The sequence below is a fragment of the Tupaia chinensis genome, unplaced genomic scaffold, assembly GCF_000334495.1.
Source record: "Tupaia chinensis unplaced genomic scaffold, TupChi_1.0 Scaffold148557_1, whole genome shotgun sequence".
NCBI lineage: Eukaryota > Metazoa > Chordata > Mammalia > Scandentia > Tupaiidae > Tupaia > Tupaia belangeri.
Window position 1 is genome coordinate 1,542,019 of NW_006208406.1, and position 16,409 is coordinate 1,558,427.

Consider the following 16,409-nt stretch of genomic DNA (forward strand, 5'->3'; position numbering starts at 1 on the left):
CTTTCCCTGATACCAGCTGACTTGCCTGGCCTTAGCGTGCTTTCACCTTCTTCAGAGTACAGAAACAGAGGGGACTCAGGGACATGTGAAGCTACAGGATGAACATAACAGGCTGACAATTTTAGTTGAAGCCTGGAGGGAATCCCATTATTCTAACACTAATAATACCTGGTGAGGAGTGTTTTCTTTGTGTCAGACATTTTTATCCTAATAACTGTCCTATGAAGAAACCCTGTGAGGTAGGAACTGTTATTATCTTTATTTCACAGTTGAGGAAAACCAAGAAACAGAGATAGAGGTTAAATAGGCAAGGAAGTATTCGAAGGGGCTAGCAGAGGGCATGGAGGTAGGGCACATGGATCCTACATGGCCCACTCTGAGGCTCAAGTCCCAGATCTGGTGGCTTGAAAAACACACCAGGCACTTGCACATGCATGCCCAAAATCCTGAGAGGAGAGTGAAGAAGGGAAAGCTGCATGGCCATCTTCCCTGGGCTTGGTCTCTCCCTTTAGTGTGCTCTCTCTCTCTCCGTCTTTGTTTTCTGGCAAGTACACACACTCTATAGCAAAACTAAAAACAAAAAACAAAAAACTGGAAACAAGTGAGGTATATGAAGAAACAGGGCAATCCTGGCAGAGAGCATATCATATGCAAAGGCTCTGAGACAGAAAGAAACAGTGAGTTTGAGGAAAAGGAAGGCCAATGTAGCTATTGCAGAGAGAGAAAGAAAGCAAGGGCCACTGGATTGTGAAGGGTACGATGGGCCACAGTGATTTTGGTTGTGTTCATAAAAGCAATGGGAAGCTATTGGAATTTTGTTTTGAACTTCTAAGAAATATTTTTTGTTATGAAAACTGTCAAGTATACATAAAAATCGAAGGAAGAGGGGAATAGACTTCTGTGTCCCATCACCCAGCTCTAACAATTATTAATAGCTATCAGAGTGATTCAGGCAGGAAAGTGACAGAATCAGATCCGTATTACAAAGACAAACCCAGGGCCAGCCAGGCAGGCATAGAGGTTAAGATAACTGGTCGACGGCACGGTTCAAATCCTGGACCTAGCAGCTTAGCTTAGAAAACACACCAGGCACATGTGCATGCATTGCCCAAATCCCACAAGGAGAACGGAGATGAGATTGTGTTGTAGAGCTATCCTCCCTGGGGTGGTGGTGGTGATTTCTTATTTTCCTCCTCTCTCTGGTGAGCGCACATGTCGTACGTCAAAAACTTGGGGGAAAAAGAAAAAAGAGAGACAAGTCCACAAACCCTCCGACTACTGAGAAGGAGCTGGAATGGAGGGAGCAAAGTGAACGTGGAGGGGCTTGTGAGGAGGTCACTACAGTGCTCCAGGGAAGAATGAATACCATGCCAGGGGAGGATGCATGAGGGAAGCAGTTGGTTCCTAAATAAATGGAAATGGAGGGGACTTGGTTTGGCTCCTCTTGGGGGCTGCCCCAGACATAAGAATTTGAGTGCATGCAGGTTTTTTTGAGTCAGGAAATACTGTCAGGGAAGCAAGGAAGAGAGAAAGCAATGGAAGGAGAGAAGGCAACCACGGCCTTCTCAAGCCAGCTTGGTTGGGCAAGACCAGCTGCATAATTCTTAGGACTCAATGCAAAATGAAAATGGGAGGCCCCCTTGCTCCTAAATGATTAAGAATCTCAAAATGATTGCTGGCAGAGATACAGCCCAGCACAGGGCTCTTCTAAGTCTGGGAACCCCGCGCAGCTGTGCATGTGTCACACCCATGAGGCCAGGCCTGCCTTCGGACAACCGGAGGCAAACTCTGCAGGGAAACTTGGTGAAATGGCACAAAACACACATTTCAGGGCTGAGGCATCATCAGCGCCAGTTAAAGGCTGTTCCAGGAGAGTTCTGACTTCCTGCCACCCTGCCTAGAATGATGGCCGCCCTGGCTTTCTCATGGGATGCTGGACGTTGGCACTGCCAGCTCCATTGGCTTGGCCAGTCCTCCTGGATGTGGGCCAGACACCAGCAACATCTGCTGTAGTTGCTGGAAACAAGGGGGCCCTTCAAAGGAGACAAAAAGCAAGTTCTACCCTAGGTTTCTGTGTTCTGTCCTGGACAGGTAGAGGGTCCTTCCTTGGGACAGGGAGCACCGAAAAAGGAGCCGGAGAGGGCAGGCGGGGAAGCACCTGGTTTGGTTTGAGAATATTGAGATCATCTCATCCACATGGAGATGTCAAGATGGCACCTGGAGTTCGGGGTCTTAGGCTCAGAGGAAATGCTGGCTGTGGGCATGGATGAAGGCACCCAGGGAGGGAATGAGGAGGGCTTGGGGACACCAGGTATTCCCTGTCCACAGGCTGGGGCCAGGCCACTGCAAGCACTAGTAAACTAAAGCTACCTGCCTGTAGCCCCTGTCCCTCTGGTCCAGGCAAGGTAGGTGGATCCCTGCCCCTTAATGCACTCTAGGCCTTAAGAAGGGAGGCTGAGTCTCCGCCGTCCCCAGGGTCCTCCTGGAAGAGACTTCCTGGTGCAGCATTGCTCTGGGTGGGAACAGATAGCAGGTGTCGGAAACCCCTCAGTGTCAGGTTGACCTCTGCCACCTCCCTGCAGTCACCCCCCTCTACAGCAGCAGACAGTTGTAGAATCACCTGTACAAACAGTGAAATTATTTTTCTAACCTTATCTCCAGTTTCTGTTTCATGGGTTCTCTCTGTGCAAATAAAACTCTTAAGTTTATCAGTGGTTATTAAAACAATGAATTTCTTCTGAAACGGCTGGAGTTTTACAGAGTCTAATTATCAGCGGCAGTTAAGGTATCCAAAACTCAGTGAGTGGGCGTCGAGATGGCATAGGTGTTCAGCATATTTCAATGTCTATTTAAAGGAAGGGTGCCCAGGCTCGTCAGTGTTGAAGACACTCCTGGAAGCCACTTTATTTCTCATCATTAAAGTCAATCTGAGTCTCCAAACACAGAGAAGGATAAATGAATCAGACCTGCCAGGCCTGGAAAGCCCTGGGCTCCTCAGCCCAGTAATTGCCTCCTTATTGCTCTTTCTTGTTAAAAAGAAGGTCAAAGGAATCCTATGGCACTGTTGTTTCTAGAGAAGGAAATTTCCCCAGGGACCCTAGAAACCGTGGAGGGACCCTAGAAACCGTGGAGGGACCCATGAGCCCACCACAGGGGGAGGCAGGCACAGATTGGGTCAACCTTGCACTTCAGCCTCATGTCAGATCTTTTTGGGCAAAGTCCTTCCATTTCTTTTTGTGCTTGTAAAGAATGTACATTGCGGGGTAAAGGGGGCAGGCAGGGGACGTGGTGGTTAGAGCGGCTGGACTCCCACATGACTGACCATGGTTTGAGTCCCAGACCTGGCATCTTGCTTTTTCGCTTTCTTTCTCTCTCTCTCTGATCAACTTCAATAAAATAAAATAAAGAACAAGATTAAATAAAATATTTTAAAAAAGGAATATACATGGGTGGCCCCATAAAACAGTGGTTAGGCACTGTGCAGAGGAAGCCAGAATCCACATGGCCAACCAGTGTTCAAGTCCTGGCCCCATGGGTTTGAAAAACATACTGGGCACTCATACACGTACCCAGGATCCTGATGGGATGGAGAATTGGTAGAATAAGAATTGAAGTGTGACGGGCCTTGCTGGGAGTGCTTTCTTTCTCTCTCTCTTACATGTGCACATGCCCAAAATCTCTACGGGAGAACGGAGGAGAAAGGATTGTCGTGTCTCCCTCTTCCCTGAGGTGTGTGCAGGGGTGCTTTCTCACTTTCCCTCTCTTTCTCATTCTCTCTGTCTCTCCTGCGAGCACATGCACCCTATAGCACCTTTAAAAGAAGGAGAGTACACAGGAAACTATTTCTTAGCTTTTGGTGTGGACAGGCTGAAGTCATCTGAAAAAGAGGCAGAGAGCATATCTACATTATTCTAAAACATTTAGATGGAAAGTGGAAAAGCACGCATGAATGTGTTCTATTTGTCATTGTGGAAAATTAAACATCTGGCCCGTTAATTAATTTTATTTTTTTTACTTTTTAATCCAGCTATCTTGGCATGGCAAAGGCACAGCTTGAGAGAGTCTTACTTATTATAACTTCATGGCTGTTGACTTGGGAGCGATAGTCAATATTGAACATCAGGTTTGGCATGAATGCCAACCAGAAACAGCCTACGTGTGGTGTTGGCATTGATGGCGGCCCGGACTATACTGTTCTCTGTGAGAGAAAAGGCAGAAAAGGGATCCTGAGGCGGGACTTTTAGATGGATTCTCTTTGTGCTAGTGTCTTGCTATAAATAGGAGGAGAAATGGTGCTGGCAAGAAAGCTGAGTGTTAGGTCTCCCAGGCAAGCACCTAGGGGCTGTGCCTGGTGGCTGCATACCCGGGGATTAGGGAGGACAGGCCTGAAGCTGCTGGCTGTCCTCTGAATACTGGAGCTGGAGAACACAAATAGCAAGGACTCGGAATCTGAAGATGGATAATGTGTGATATCAAAAATGACACCGCAAATTGGTTCCAAATACAAGGATGTTCGTGACGGTGCTGGCACTGATTGTCTCACGCAGCTTCACGCTTCAAATGTTTTTCAGCCCCATAAAGAGGCCTAATAGGCATCAAACTCTTGTCCAGCGTAATTACCATAAATCATTATAAATGGGTTCTAATATTGCTAGGAACATAAATGCAAGACCGTGGGCACAGGGAAATGGGGGCCGACAGATTGTTGCACTGAGGGAATAGGCTATCCCATCACCTTTGCAACCAGCACCTCTGCTCCAGAGGAGAAGGACATCTCTTCAAATGTCTATTGGCTGTTCCAGGTACCATCAAATGTGGGAAGGAACCGGCCTGTAGCACCATTCCAGGGGGAAAAAAAAATCACAGGTGATAGTTGTCGCAGTAAGCAGTGTTTCCATGATAATAAAGGCAAGAGCAGACAGTTAGCAAACACTTGCTAAGGGCCAGGCTTTGTTCTAGATACTGTACCTCTGTCATCTACCTTACAAGGCAAGCTTGGTTCTTAGTCCCATTTTACTGATGAGGAAACCAAAGCATGGAGGTTGCAGAACTCGCCCAAAGCAATACAGCTGCAAAGTGGCATAAGAAGGATCTACTGGGCTGCAATTTTCATCTTGAAATTGATTCATTTGACACTAAAAATTAATGTCCTCTAGGTGCCTTGTGGGAAGGAGACCAGCTTCTGTCCCTTAAGGGTGTGGTTGGATGATTAATTTGGAGGAAGGCTGTTCCAACAGGCTGGGTATGTCCTGGAGACCAGAGTTTGAAGATCATGGAGAGAGGGCTCTTAGCAGTGGGAGGGGCTGGGGATGTCTGGGGAAGGGATATTTGAGAGGAGCCTTGAGGAACAAACAGGTAAGTTTCTCCTTATTCTCACCTCTCCTCTCACCCAGAAATGATGTGGATGTGAGTGCCAGGTAAAAATGTGGAGTTTGCAGGCCCACATGTGGCACAGGGGTTAAGGTGGCTGAATCCCACATGGCCACCTGTGCAGGTTTGAGTCCTGCACCCTGCATTTTGAAAAGCACGTGGGTGTATGTGTATGTGTGGCCAAAACTCCGAGAGAACAGAGGAGATGGGATTATGGCATGGCCACCCCTCCTGGGGATTGTTTTCTCACTTTCTCTCTCTCTGCCTCTGTCCTCTGTCTCCAGCAAGCACATACACCTGGTAGGAAAAAAGAAAAAAAAAGAAATAGTAGAGTTGGAATTCCTGTTCTCCTCTCTCTGGCCCCAAGATAGATTTAGAGCACTCCCCACCCACCCAAGGTCTTCTCAGCTTTGCTGAGGACTGTTTGCCCACCCCATCCCTCTCCTTTCCAGATGTGCTCCTTATGGCCATTTCTCCACCCAGCTGTCAGTGTTAGTACATGAAAATACAGGACATCAGTTATGTCAGATAAACAATAAAAAACACACACATATTTCTAAGTATGTACCATACTGTTGGAGGCTATACACTGATACTTTAAAAAAAGAAATGTTTTAGGACTGGCAAGTGGCATGCTGGTTAAGGCTCTGGACTCAGACATGGCTGACTCTGGTTTGAGTTCTGGGCCTGGTGGCTTGCTTTCTCATTCTCCCTTCTGTCTCTCTCTGGTGAGTGCACATGCTTTATAGAAAAATTTTTAAAACTGGAACAAGCAGATGGTGTAATGGTTACATCGCTAGACTCCCATGGAGTCGACCACAGTTCAAGTCGCAGACCCAGTGGCTTAAAATTCATGCCCAGTGCATGTGCGTGTGTGCCCAAGATCCTGAGAGGAGAATGGAGGAGAACGGATCTGTGGCATAGCCATACACTCTCTGGCGGGAGGGAGGAGTGTGGCTCTCAGGGTGAGCATACATGCCCTATGGCAAAAATATCTCTCTAAAATTTTTTAAAAATTTAATTAAAAAATTGTTTTTATTATCTATCTGAAATTTAGCTAGGCTGTCCTGTATTTTACCCAGCAACCCCAAACCCAGTCCTTTAGGTGACTTTCCTCAGCACCTCTAGGCCCTCCCTGAGACCACTCTGATTTATCTCATTCATTTGGACGTTTTTCAGAAATGGTCTGAGCACCCTCTGTGAAGAGAGCCCTGTACAGGCTTTGGGGACAGATAAGATCTGCCCTGGAAGAACCCCGCTTGCAGTAGGAGAGGGGCACCAGCCCTTAGCCACGGAGCTGCAAGGTGAGGTGCCACATTCCGCGGGGAAGACAACGGGTCGAGGTGGCTGGGACTCTGGGGGAGGGGCTCTCAGGGAGGGGATGCTCCTGGTGGCCAGCGTGAGCGAGGGCGCGCGGGGCTGGCTGGCTCCTGTCCCCCAAGTGCAAAGGCTGGACAGAGCCTTCTTGCAGAGCTCACTGCCCAGGGAGAGGCTTTGCTAGCGGAGGGAACAGCCGGTCCCCAACTCTGGCCACCAGAGGGCAGGCTGGCTTGTGAAATGATTTTCTTTCACCACGGAGGAAAATGGACCAGTTTCACTGTGGAGTGAGGTTCTATTGGAACCAGGTCAGAGGAAAGGAAAGCGCCGGCATAGCCTTTCCTCTCTAGGGGACGAGGGTCTCTGCGAAAGCCCCATGAGAGCTGGGACCGTGACTTCTGGGGTCAGAGGTGTATCCCCAGCGGCGCACCCCCACTGAGTGGAGGGAGGAAGGGAAGATGGGAGGGGGGGAAGGAGGTGGCCTCAGGGGCCAGGGTTTGACACGTGAAACACGTGCTGGTGGCAAAATTCTGAGAGCGGAGGGCCCAAGGAAGGGACGCACTCACAGCCTCTTCCTTCCAGACGCTCAGCGTATGAATCTTTAGTGGATCTGGAGTACAAAACCTCGGAAGGGGGGCTGGCCAGGTGCTGTGGTGAAGGCAGTGGATACCACATGGCCAACAGAGGTGGGGTGGGGTGGGGATCCAGACCAGAGGCTTGAAAAGTACTTCAAGGGGCCAGCAGGTGGCCTGGTAGTTAAGGTGCTGGAGTTCTACTTGGTCCACCACAGTTTGAGTGCCGGACCCAGCGGCTTGAAAATCGCGCAGGACCTGTGTGCAGGCAAGCGCGAAGTTCCAGGAGGAAAATGCAGGAGAAGGGAATGTGGCACGGCCATTGGGCTGGGGGAGGCGATTTCTCACTTTCCCTCTCTTTGTCTCTCTGGTGAGTGCACATGCCCCAAGGCAAAAAACATAACAAACAAAAAGAATAAATCCGGTCACAATTTGTGCAGGCGAATGGAAGAGAGGGAACGACAGTGTGGCCTTGCTTTCTCACTTTGCCCCCCTCTCTCTCTGTCCCTGGCAAGCTCATGCTAAAGACAAAGGGGAAACAAACAAACAAACAAACAAAACCCAAACAGACCTGGGGAGGGAAGAGGAAGGGAGAGGGATAGTGAATGTGGTGGAGGGATGGTACCATGGGTTTCCAATGACTGGCGTGACTTTGGAGCAATTACCTAACTCTTTTGAGCCTCAGTGAAATGGGAGTACAAGGACAGCAGTCTGCTTCCTACCCTTAAAATCACAGGAGCAAATATGTGCTGGATCAAAGGAAAGAGGGAGGGAGGGAAGAAAAAAGGGAAAGGAGCGAAGGGGAAAGGGAAGGCTGAAAGTAGAAACACACACTGGGTGTGACCCCAGCCTCCAGCCTTTCTCTTCCCTCCCCTGCTCTCATTCAACATTCTGCAGACCCTGGGGCTTTATTTTTCTTACTTCTCTGGGGAGAAGGTTCATTCATTATTTAACAAGCATTTACTGAGCCCACAGCTCCTGCCTTCCCAGGAGAGTATATTCTTGTGGGATCACAGCTCTCTACACCACAAGAATCCTCCGGTGTCTATGCTGCTTCAGAGTGTGCAAAACATTGTCTAGCATCTCAGCATGTCGGAATCTTCCTGCCTCAGTCTTTCAAATAACTGGGACTGCAGGTACATACCACCTTGGCCTGCTTTGAGGGTGCATCACGCATCAAACCTGGGACTCCCATGTGGTCTAGTCCTGCGAAGTAGCAGCATCAATCAGCATTTGCTATTGTTCTTAGCTTAAAGCCTTTTGTGTTGTTTTTAAAATTTTGCCATAGGGCATGTGTGCTTGCCAGAGAGAGACTGAGAGAGGAAAGCACCCCTGGGAGGAAGGTCATACAGCAATCCCTTCTCCTCCATCCTTCTCTTGGGACTTTGGGCATGCAAACACATGCTCCTGGCATGTTTTTCAAGTTGCTGGATCTGGGACTCGAACTGGGCAGTCAATTATGGGGGATCCAGCTGTCAAGGTGACTAGGCTACCAGCTGGTCAAGCCCTGATTGTTTTTAATTTGTCCTCTAGACAACTTAGGGCAGGTGCAGAGATGGCATTAATTTATTTTTCTCCATTTTAGATTCAGGAAGCAAAGTTGAGACACCAAGTACCATCCAAGGTGACTAAGTAACAAGGGTGTCAGCACAGCCTCTTTCCAAACAAAATACTTCAGATGCACTGACCTGAAGGCAGCAGCGGGAAAGTGAGAGTGAGCCACCGAGGACTAGAAACAGGCTGTTGGGACCAGCAGTTAGCATAATGGCTATGTTGCTGGACTCCCACGTAGTCAACTGAGGTTTGAGTCCTGGACCCAGTGGCTTACACTTACACCGGGCGCGTGTGCGTGTGTGCTTAGGATCCTGAGAGGAGAATGGAGGAGAAGGGATTGCAGTGTGGCCATCCCCCCAGGGGGGTGGTTTCTCACTTTCTGTCTCTCTGTCTCTGTCTGCTTGACGAGTGCATGTGCCCTATAGCAAAAACCTCTCAATAAATAAATAAATAGAAAGAAAGAAACTGGCTGTGTGCTCTTCAGCGGGCAAGAGGCTCAACCATCTAGACCGGGGGAGGCAGGACAGCTGTTCTCCACCTTATTCACTTTTTAAAAATTGATTTATTTGCTCCATGAGTGAGCAAGACACAGAGTGATGAGAGCAGAGACAGAGATCCACCCAGTCCAAGGGTACATGCATGCCCCGTATACTTAGGGAGGTCTCTGGTAGGAACCATTCTGGAACCTTCCCATGTGGGTCTGCCTTACAGAGCGTGACTGCACCCCTGTCCAGCCCTCCATTAGATAACAGGTGTGGCTTCTATTATATAGGGCCCTCTATGTACCAGGCATTCCATCGAGCTTTCCCCACAAATTGTCACTTAACCCTCACAGTGGCATGATGAGGTAGGTTCTTAGGCAGGAAATGTGACATCTTCAAGGTCACACAGCTGGGGAGTGTGGAGTGGGCTCCGAGCCTGGGTCTCCTCGGTTCTGGAACCTACAGAACACATGCAGGTTCTCGTGAATGTTCATGGAAAGGTTGAATGGCTTCTCTGCTGGGTTGTCGTACACTGACTGGTTCTTCTCTCATGGTAGCCCTTCTGACTGATGAGGCAGCTCCCTCTGCTCCTACCTGGTCAGAGGCCCAAGAGGACTTACTCAGTAGGTGAGGGAGAAAAAGTTTCTGTGTGTGTTAAAATAACAACATTTCAGGACCAGCCCCATGGCCTAGTGGTGAAGGGAGTCAGATCCCACGTGGCTGTGTGATTTGAATCCTGGTCTCAGTGACATGGAAAACATGCTGGCTCATGCATATACATGTCTCAGATCCTGACGGGACTGAGAAACAGAGAAGGGATTGCAGCATGACCCTGTCCCATTGGGGTAGGGTGTATTCCTCTTCTCCTCCCTCTGTCTTTTTGTGTCTTTCCGGTGAGCACACATACCCTCTTGGTGATTACAAAACTAAAACCAGGGGCTGGTAGGTGGTGTGGTGGTTAAGGTGCTGGACTCCCACATGGCTGACTGTGGTTCAAGTCTTGGACCTGGTGGCTAGCTTTCTCACTTTCTCTCTCTTTCTCTGTCTCTCTTTGGTCAAATTAAAAGAAAAATAATAATAATAAACGAATCAAATAAATAATTCTTTTTAAAAAACTAAAACAAAATGTCATGCAGGCTCATATTTTTGCCTATACTCCTATTTTGTTTCAGAATAATCCTGAAAGAATGCTGAGGGGTTTTCAGTAATCTCCTCTGTAGGGAGTGGAATTAGAGGTTAGTATTTGGGAGCACTTCTGGCATAATTCCAGAATCCTGGCTATTGTGTGAATGTTTCATAACAAACCTGGTCCTTAGAAACCTTGGATGTGCATTGTTTGTAACGGCGAAAATGTATAAACCACCTAAATGCCTCTCCACCAACTTCCAGGTCCTGCCTAGTCCTTCAGGCCAGACTCCTAGCTCACCTTGGGGTGTGGCTGAAGGTTAAGGCACAGGAATGGGAATTCGCCTAGATTTAAGTCGAGGGAGGACAGTTGTGCAGCTGTGGTGGCCATCCCAAGCCCTCCAGGGATTGCTATGACGAGAGTTGAAAGTCTGTGTGAGGGCGTGGGCACACTCATATACACAGACATATAACACCCCTTCCCCCCAAGATACACACATGCACACACATGACCTCTACTCCAACCATGTGCATGGAGGCTTCACCTTCTCCTGAAGGCCTGCTCAGGAGGGGAACCAATGTGCTTTCTGCCCCTGTCACCATCCCTGATGGCCCAACACCTAAACTTCCTCCCTGATTCATTCCTAGGCCTGACCCTGCTTACAGGGATGGCTAGGAAAGGGGACTCAGGTCCTTCTGGTGTCCTGGAAGACCAAAGCCCTGCCCAAGCAATAATCCCAGGTTTTTTTCTCTTACCCTTTCTCAGAAGGAAGAAAGAGAAGAAAGTTTTGCTCTTCTCAGTTTCCTGTGTAGGTTTCTGTTCTCCAGAGTAGCTTGGGAAGTACGGGCTCCTTCCAGGTAGGCTTCCAATCTGTGGTAAGCACATTGATATTTGTGTAGAGTAAACTATTGGGGATGCTGTCCAAATGTTTTCTGTGCTTAGACCTACAGGTGATGTGCTGAAGACAGCTGGGTCCCGTGGCCAACAGCATGGTTCGAGTCCTAGACCTGAGGCTTGAAAAACATACCAGGTGCATTTATATGAGTGCCCCAAAATCCCAAGAGAAAAGTGGAGAAAAGGTTGCAGCATAGTCATTTCCCCTGGGTTATGATTTCTCACTTTCTCTCTCTCTATCTCTGTCTCTCTCTGGTGAGCACACACATCCTATAATAAGAAAAAAGGAAGGAAGGAAGGAAAAGAAAGAAAGGAAAACAAAGTAAGAAAGGAAATAAGGAAGGAAGGAGGAAGGAAGGGAGGAAGGAAGGAGAAAAAGAAAAAGAAAGAGAGAGAAAACAAGAAAGAAAAGAAGGACGAAAGAAGGAAGAAGGAAAAAGAAGGAAAGAAGGAAAGAAAGAAAGATTGATTGATATGCCTATCTCTGAGTGAGAGCCTTGTGAGTGAGCTTCAACTTTCTTATTTTCTCACCTTTGTGACTTGTATTTGTTTACTTTTTAAAAAAATAATTATTTTACTTACCTTTACTTATGATTATTGTTATTTTTTTCAATTTGACCAGAGAGCGAGAGAAGAAAGATAAAGTGAGAAAGCAAGCCGCCAGGTTCGGAACTTGAACCGCTGTCAGCCATGTGGGAGTCCAGAGCCCTCAATCACCATGCCACCTGGCAGCCCCCATGTTTGTTTTGTTTTTTTTAAATTTTCACACAGATCCAGAGATAAAATCATCAAGAGACAGAGAGAGAAAGTTCACACAGCTCCAGAGATAAAAACAAAAAGACAAAGAGAGAGAAAGAGAGAGACTCAAAAAGCGAGAAGGAAAGGAGAAGAACTGATGAAGAGAGAATCAAATAAAGGGAGAAGGAAGGTGTAGGAGCGGCAGAAAATGTGTGGGGGAAGCAGAAGGTAAAGGAGAGAATGGGGTGGGCCAGAGGAGGCCTGGGCTGAGAGCTGGTGTGAACCCCAGAACAGCAGCAGCTGGTTTCTCAGAACCCACAGTCTTGCAAAGGCCAGCAGGCCTGGCGTGGACTGGCTTGCAGCTGCTCGTGAACCATCTCCAGATGGCATGAGAGTCTCCCTCCCAAGCCCCCCTTCCAGGTCCTCTGGCTCTGTGGCAGCCCTGGTGTCTGCTGCTGGTAGAGGCAGCAGATGCTGGAAGTGGCCAGGGCCCAAAGTCTGCAGGCCAGAGCAGCTGTTAGACAACCCTGCCAGGACCACTCACATTTCTGCACATCTCGTGAGCAGAGGCCCTGGCTGCCTTTGTCCCGGTGGGCTTTTCTAAGGAATTGGTATAAGAAACAGCCTGAAAAGTGTGTGATGGGGGACCAGCAGTTGGCATAATGGCTATGTTGCTGGACTCCCACGTAGTCAACCGCAGTTTCAGTCCCAGACCCGGTGTCTTAAACTCTGGCCAGGTGCATGTGCATGTGTGCCCAAGATCTCGAGAGGAGAATGAAGGAGGGGTGATTTCTCACTTTCTGTCTCTCTGTCTCTCTCTGTCTTTCTGGTGAGCACACGAGCCCTATAGCAAAAACCTCTCTTAAAAAAAAAAAAAAAAAAAAAAGCTTGGGGGGACCTGCAGTTAGCGTAATGGCTATGTCACTGGACTCCCACGTAGTCAACCGTGGTTCAAGTCCTGGACCCGGTGGCTTAAACTCACTCTGGGCACATGTGCATGTGTGCCCAAGATCCCCAGAGGAGAACGGAGGAGAAGGGATTGTGGCGTGGCCATCCCCGCTGGGGGGTGATTTCTCGCTTTCTGTCTCTCTGTCTGTCTCTGTCTGGCAAGCGCACATGCCCTATAGTAAAAACCTCTCAAAAAAAATAAATAAATAAAAAAGCGTGTGATGGTGTAGCAAAGAGCCATTATAAAATATTTGCCTCCCCTAAAGTCAGGGTTCCTTTCAGGAGGTTTGCCTTGTACTCAGCATTATATGGTATAGTAGCCTCTGTTCTCAGAAATACAGGGAAACAGTGTAGCCTCAGACTCCAAGAGACAGCCTGCATAGGCTCAAACGCCAGCACTACCACTGACAAGCATGAGACCTGGAACAAGCCACTCTTCCCTACAATGCGTGGTCCGTGAGTAGACACTCAGAAGAAAAGGTGAGAAGAAAACCATTTGGTCTGTTATAGATGAACACAAAAATACCCTTTGATGCTGCAGTTTCACTCCGAGGTTGAACCCCAGTAGGAATATATCCATGTGTGTGCCAGAAACACATCCAGCAGTCCCCATGTGTGCCCAGGGCTGCTCTTCACAGTTGGAAACAGGTGTGTCTAATAAAATATTTTGAGATAGAGGGAGAGAGAGAGAGATTACATCCTATAACTTTTATTATAATATATTGCTATGACTGTTTTACTTGATAATTAGTTATTATTATTGATTTTTTTTTTCTTTTTTAGATCTTTGCCATAGGGCATGTGCACTCACCAAAGACAGAGACACTCAGAGAGGGAAAATGAGAAAGCAATACATACACACATCCCCCCGCCCCAAGGGGGAATGGCTATGCTGCAATCCCTTCTCCTCCATTCCCCTATCAGGATTTTGGGCACACACAAACATGCACCTGGCATGTTTTTCAAGCCAGTATCCAGACTTGAACTGCAGTCAACCATGTGAGATCCAGACCCTTAACCACCAAGCCACAGGCTGACCGAGATGGATGTTCTTAACACAGCAAAGAGAGAGCTTAGATACATTGTAGGAAGCTTCGTCCATCATGAGTGACTAACAGCAACAGGTTTAATAATTCTTCATATGGGGGCTGTGCTTTGTGGTTTTCAAAACACTTTCATATTTATGATACTTATTTTTTTTAATTAATTTATTTAATTTTATTTATTTATTCATTTATTTTAATTTGACCAGAGAGAAACACAGAGAGAGAGAGAGAGAGAGGGAAAGGGAGAAAGGAAGCCGCCAGGTCCAGGACTTGAACTGTGGTCGGCCATGTGGGAGTGTCCAGCACCTTAACCACCATGCCACCTGCTGGTCCCATGATACTTTTTTTTTTTTAACAAGAGATTTTTCCTATAGGGCATGTGTGCTCACCAGAGAGACAGAGAGATAGAAAGTGAGAAATCACCCCCTCCAGGGGGGATGGCCATACTGCAATTACTTTTCCTCCATTATCTTCTTGGGATTTTTAGGTATGCATTCACATGCACCCAGCTTGAGTTTTAAGCTGCCTGGTCTGGGACTCGAACCATGCTTGACTATGTGGGAGTCCAGCGATGTAACCATTATACCATCTGTTGGTCCCGTATACTTACAGTATTTCTAAAGAAGGACACCAACTTTAGGAAATTCTTCAGTAACTAGCTTGTAGCTGGAAGGTAATATTCTGGTTTGGAAGGTGACAGTGATGTATAGAGGTCATTCAATTGCTCAACATAAAAAATTGAAGGTTTTGGGTTGAGGTGGGGAGTAGAGAAGAGAGAAGATGGAGTGGAGGTGTTGGGTAAGATGGCAGAAGGCTGCTATCTTTTTATTTTATTTTTTTCCAGTTTTGTTATATGGTATGTGCCAGAGAGAGACACAGAGAGAGAGAGAGGGAAAGTGAGAAATCACTTCCAGGGGAAATGGCCATACCACAGTCCCTTCTCCTCCATTCTCCTCTTAGGATTTTGGGCATGCATGCACAAGTGCCTGGCCCAAAGCAATGAGATGCATCCCTTACACAACACGGACTCTGCAGTGGGCACAGTCCTAGGTTCTTTCACCAGAGCGTGCACACACACACACAATGTACAAAAGTATTACCTCCTCCGTCTGCAGGGAAGTGATGTTAAGGAGCTCACCCCAGGTCACATGTCTGACAAGTGTTTTGTGGGACTGTTAAAAAGATTAACGACAGAGGCTGAGTTGCAGGTTTGGGTTAGCTCTGAGCAGAGCTATGGAAATGAGATACAAATGAGTTAGAGACACCCACAGGGACGAGAGGGTACCCCTGTGTGCAACCATCCCTGAGGATTCACAGAAATCTCAGGGGAGAATACTGGATTTCCATTGACTGCGGATCTGGGGTCCCTGCCAATTTCATTTAAATTTCAAAGAACAGCATGACTGCAGCTGGCATCTGGATGGTGCTCAGAACAACTGTGAGAGATGGGGAAGAAGGCTTTGTGACCCCTAATATGCATAATAAGTGAACCCCAAGAGGTTAAGAAATTGATTCATGCTTGAACAGCACGTGTGCTACCATGGGGTTTGAACCACCTGGCCTAAAAATACCTGGAGAAGATCTGTGCCCTGAGAGTATAGTGTTCATGACCTGTGTCCCAGGTTGACTTGGCTCCTGCTCTCCAGTCCCTGAGGCCGAGAAGATTTGTTCAGCCTTTTCCTTTCTTATTTTTAAAAATTATTTTATTTACCTTTATTTAACCTTATTTATGTATTTATTTATTTTAAATTTGACCAGAGAGAGAGTGAGAGAGAGAAAGAGGGAAAGTGAGAAACCAAGCTGCCAAGTCTGGGACTCGAACCACAGTTGGCCATGTGGGAGTCCAGTACTGTCAGTTACCAACACCACCTGCTGCCCCCATCAACTTTTTCTTTCTTTTCTTTTTCTTTCTTTCTTTCTTTCTTTTCTTTCTTTCTTTCTTTTTTTTTTTTTTTCTTTTAAGGTTTTTGTCTTAGGGCAAGTGTACTCACTGGAGAGATAGACACACAATGAGAGGGAAAGTAAGAAATCATGCCCCAGAGGGGATGGCCACACTGCAATTCCTTTATCTCCATCCTCCTTTCAGGGTCTTAGCCATGAATGTGCCCAGCATGAGTTTCAAGCCACCAGGTCTGGGATTCAAACCGCTGTTTGCCATGTGGGAGTCCAGTGATATAACCACTACGCTATCTGTTGGCCCCAGTCAGCCCCTTTCTTTCATCTGTGAGCTGCCTGGATCCTCTTGGGAATTGCTTTCTTTGGCCTCAGTAAGCCAGAGGTGGTTTCTCAGCTTGTCACTGAGGTTCCCCAAATAATAGGTGTGTATGAGGTTTGCCCTGTGCCCAGTCTGAGCCTGGGGAGC